Source organism: Penaeus vannamei, chromosome 18, assembly GCF_042767895.1.
Source record: "Penaeus vannamei isolate JL-2024 chromosome 18, ASM4276789v1, whole genome shotgun sequence".
Lineage (NCBI taxonomy): Eukaryota > Metazoa > Arthropoda > Malacostraca > Decapoda > Penaeidae > Penaeus > Penaeus vannamei.
Window position 1 is genome coordinate 28,770,371 of NC_091566.1, and position 5,000 is coordinate 28,775,370.

Sequence of the window (5,000 nt, forward strand, 5' to 3'; positions counted from 1 at the left end):
ATCATTATATGTATCTCACACAGTCATTTAGTGTGTGCGTGTGTGTGGTTGTATGTGTGTGATTGTGTGTGTGTGTGTGTGCGTGTGTGTGGTTGTGCGTGTGTGTGGTTGTGCGTGTGTGTGGTTGTGCGTGTGTGTGGTTGTGTGTGTGTGTGGCTGTGTGTGGTTGTGTGTGTGTGTGTGTGTGTGTGTGTGTGTGTGTGTGTGTGTGTGTGCGTGTGTGTGTGAGTGTGTATATGTGCGTGCGTGTGTGTGTGTATGTGTGTGTGTGTGTGTGTCTGTGTGTGTGTGTGTGTGTGTGTGTGTGTGTGTGTGTGTGTGTGTGTGTGTGTGTGTGTGTGTGTGGCTCCGTGTGTGTGTGTGTGTGTGTGTGTGTGTGTGGCTCCGTGTGTGTGTGTGTGTGCATGGTTGTGTGTGTGGTTCCATGTGTGTGTGTGGTTCCATCTGTGTGTGTGGTTCAGTATGTATGTGTGAATTCGTGTGTGTGCATGTGTGTGCGTGTTTGTCCGTGTGTGTGCATGTGTGTGCGTGTTTGTCCGTGTGTGTGCTTCTGGGTGTGTGCGTCCATGTGTGTGTGTGTGTGTGTGTGTGGGGGGGGGGTGCATGCATGTGTGCATGCGTGTGTGCGTGCATGTGTGTGCATGTGTGTGCATCATGTGCACTTGCACCCATGGGTGTGCATCTGTGTGTGTAGGTTAACAAACTGTATGCAGTGCAATTTTTCCTAAATAAGAAGTTCTTGCCTAATTCACAGAAGCAGGCAAACGTGTTATTATGTATTCTGAGTTCTAAGAAATAATTAGTCTTTTCCTGTACATTTTATAAATCTAAAAAATTGTAACTAAGTAGACTACTTATAACTAGATAATAATAATTAATAACAAAAGTAATGTAATAAATCAATAAATCTTTTAAAAAAGCAATATCAATTATTGCATCTTTAGTTTTAGGGTAGTTAATTTTATCATAATAAAAGGCATTTAAACAACGGAAATACCCTCAAAACCATATCAATTACCTGACGACTACTTTACATATCAATCTTTATATGGTGGGCTTGTTTCATTGTGAGACAACCATAATCAATATCAGAGTATCTTGGATGAGAGAACTTTAGACAATTAATTTACAAACAACATGAAGAAAATGATATGTAAACAATTCTGTCACATCTAACCTGAGCCAAATAACAAGAATTAATGATATGAGACTTTATGATAAAAGACAAAAATGCAGATACAAAATATCTGGATCAACTTGAACTTAAAAATCTGATTTCAATTCAAATACAGTGTGTGTCAAATAATTATCTCATTTCAAATTAAGATTGGGTTTGCTCTAGATGATATTAATAATTTTCTTTTTGTTATAGGCCTATCCTGTGGAAGTGCAATATGCCTTGCTAAAACCCATACACTCCCTATAGTAACAAGTAAAAATTACAAATAACATATTGCAACAATATTTTCTAAATGAATTTATATGTAATTACAAAGATATTTAAGTACAAATACTTATAAAATTCCACTCTGTCAAATGTCTTTTCATTTACCAACAAACTTCTCATTCTCTACTTTTTTCCATCAGAAACTATACCACTCAAAGCAAGCAATACCCCTAACCAATAAGAAGGCAGAAGGGGAGGGGAAAGGTGCTCATACCTTCAGGACTAGAAAGAAGCTACGTGAATTTACTGTAATAACAGTGGATAACGTTAAAAGCATATGTGAAGCATAGGTGTGCACTCCAGTCTTCAGGAACCTTGCTCTGGCGCAACACCAATACATAGTGCTTTCACAAAATATGTAGGTGACAAAGTCATGGATAAAAAAAAATGGCAGCTGAGAGGAGAGTAGAAGATAAATACATGATGTGATATTCAAAGCTATTAGAAAAATGTGAAGAGTAGTGCTGGAAAGCAAATCATGATAACAATACTTTGGTTATCTGTCCACTGTATCCATAAGTTTTCTATACTTTCTAAGTGAAAACCCTGCCTTTAGAAAACTATCAGTTGTCATAAACTAACCCATAAAATACTGGCATTCATTCATACTGCTTCAACTGTCATGTCAAAGAACTATTTTTAAAATTACCTACATTATATCAATGTCACTGAAGTTACTTTAGACCAAAGACAAATTCTACTCATTAATATCTGTCAAATCAGTATCCAATCTATCTATGGAAGCATATTCCTACCAAATCTTGTATCAATAAATTGATAAATGTTTAGGAGACACCTGCATGTTGGCCACTGGCCACACGGCTATTGGTGCTCTGGCTGAATGCCAACAAACTTCCGCCATGTATTTTCTGATAAGATTCTGCTTGTAGACCACTTAGGCAATTCAGTGCCAAATAAGGAACCAGTCTAAGCTATCATGCCAGAATATATGTAACAGAGGTTTGCTGGTCAAGCAAGGCACAGCTAATATAATTAAAAGAAAAAAAATCCTATAGAACGCTGTTGTATAAGTTTTCTTAACATTGACTAATAAATACTCTTTTACTATTCTTTGAAATGAATATTAGACAAATTCTGATTCTTGAAATTGCAAATATTATATGACACCACTATAGAAATATATGTATTTTGGATAATGGTTGCTACTCATAGTAAAAACCTAGGATGTTTTAATTAATATAAAAGTAGCCTAGAAAAAAGCCTCATCATAAGTATCAACTAGTATGATGGGTAAATGTTTAAAGACACTTTCCACGGCTTTCAAAATAAGAATTATATCAAGACTTGCCATGATCTAAGTATGATCTACAGATGTAGCCAACACAATAGTGGCACTTTCTCATACAATCTCCATAGCCCTCTTGCTTTACATTCTGCAACAAATAATCCTCTCACCTATATTCCATGTATTCTGGCAATACAGAGTTAGGCTGGTTCCTTCTTTGATAATAAATTGCTGAAGAGGACTACCATCATCACCCTACTTGACTTTACAAGTAAGAAATTGATGTCTTTTACCAGAATATCAAAATGTGTGGAACTGCACCAATAAGCATGATGCCAATAACAGACACACAGGTGTCTCCTAAACATGTATCTAAAATCAAACTGTACTAGGCCTGTATAAATAAAATACGCATATACTAATAACATTTTCCAGGCATGGATAGACAACTTCTACAAGACACAATCACAATACTCATAATACCCTACATGACTTTGCTTATACTTGTAGCGCAATTTTCAACACACTGTCATAAGAAACATGAACAGGTTTTTCCAAGTTTTAATGACAGAGAGTAACCTCTTCCCCTCCCTCTTAGACCTATGAGAGCCTTGCTTTATATAAACTGACCTGGCCCATCCCCACACGACCATAACACACTGTCACGTCAACCTAAGTACGACACAACATAACTTTTTTATATCATCTAAACCTAATCTATGCTAACCTAGTCTTACAATGTACAAATCTGGTTAAGCAAATCTCTTCACTGTGCAAAGAATCATTGGACGTTCCTCAGCCTCCACAGTAAGGTCTCAGCCCCGATGTGCTAAATCTACAGAGATTTACCTTGGTGACTTAAGCTGGTGTATGTCTCCATACGAATACTTATCACAACCAGGTTACATCCCTCATAAGCAAGCCATTTATTCATATTATGTAGTTGTGGTAAGAAACAGCAAGATTCCACGAGCAAAAACGGTTTCCCAGACTTCCCAGCACCACAAACCTGTTCAGACCCTTCACCTAGGTCTGCGAATGAAATCCAAACACATTGCTCACGTTAAGGCAAAATCTAAAAACCAAACGAAACCAATGTTAAAACCAAAACAAGCATCGACGTCATAAGCACCAGAAAACCATGTGACACGACTGAAAAAAATAACAGCAAAAACACAAGAAAAGATCCACAAGGTATTAGAGGGAAGGAGAACTGAAAAATAATTTCAAGCCCAAACTTGACTGTCACTGCCCCAAGAAAGTGCCCAGCGTCCACCAGTGGCACTGAGGGGCAAGTCTTAGGAAACAATATCCAGTTTTAGTTGAGGTGGGATTTTTTTTCTAGTATTTTCATAATGGTTAGAGAGTAGATCTGCGACCACACCCAATGTTTCTTTGATTCTTTCACGTGTTCTTGTTCTCCAAGGTTGTTCTCTTAGGTATGGAGAACGTCTAGGTTGGGAAAGGGAAGGGGAAATCGCCTCTCGATGCCAAACATTTCCAACATAACCAACATTTCCATCACATTGAGGCAGTCTCAGTGATGCAGCCACACTTTAACCCTCGTTTTGTTTCTTCTCTCTCTCTTTGGCTTACCTGCAGCATCGATCCAAAGTTTCTTCTACCGGGCTTATCTCAAAAAAGCTGAAGAGGACACTGGGAGTAAAAAAAAAAAAAAGACAAAAACACTGTAAATAATGACACTGTTATCTGCAAACCATCGCACGTTCACTCCCCTTCGCGACCCAGACAAGACTGCGTGTTCTCTGCCTTCTCTCGTACACCAAGATGCTCGTCCACTTCCTAATTCCATTTTCGTTTTTCTTCCTCTTCTTCCAGCAAGCATTTTCCCGAAGACGGATAAAACAGAGGATACTAAATCGAAGTGATATACGAAATAAGGGAGTTTAAGTCGGAAATGTAACGTGTATTGGGGGGTTACGTCGTAGGTCTGGCAGGCGAGTTTATGTGAGCCATTTTCTGATATTTCTTATTCATTATTCTCCCAAAAAACTAAATACCTCTCTGTTCCATTGTTGTTTGGATTTCTTGTTACGGTATTAATGAGATCAATTATATTCCGGTTGGTAATTGGTCTAATCTATGTTTTATCAAGAGTGAATCACGAGGTGTAGTAAGATGTCGCTGTAGTGACGTTGGACTTTCTACACATTTCTTGAATTTCATACGATTTCTATTATTAACTTGTAGCCCCTGACACTCCATATACACTATTGCCCTGCAAATGAATAGAAGAATGTGCCAACCTCGAGACAGTAATTACAATAGAAAGCGGAAACCCAGTTG

The 5,000-nt window shown here is 38.0% G+C and overlaps 1 protein-coding gene across 4 annotated transcripts in view; it reads right to left on the reverse strand.

Annotated features, from left to right (window-relative positions):
* The window catches only part of LOC113815265 (heparan sulfate glucosamine 3-O-sulfotransferase 1), a 37,990-nt gene extending 33,523 nt beyond the window's left edge, over window positions 1-4,467 (reverse strand). For 2 of the 4 annotated variants that reach the window (XM_027367352.2, XM_027367350.2), the window contains exon 1: window positions 4,290-4,463. The gene's annotated coding sequence lies outside the window, so the exon portion shown is untranslated. Of the gene's footprint in view, window positions 1-4,289 lie in introns of all 4 variants that reach the window. The other 2 variants (XM_027367353.2, XM_027367354.2) reach the window with 2 other exon arrangements.
* Window positions 4,468-5,000: the final 533 nt, after the last annotated feature.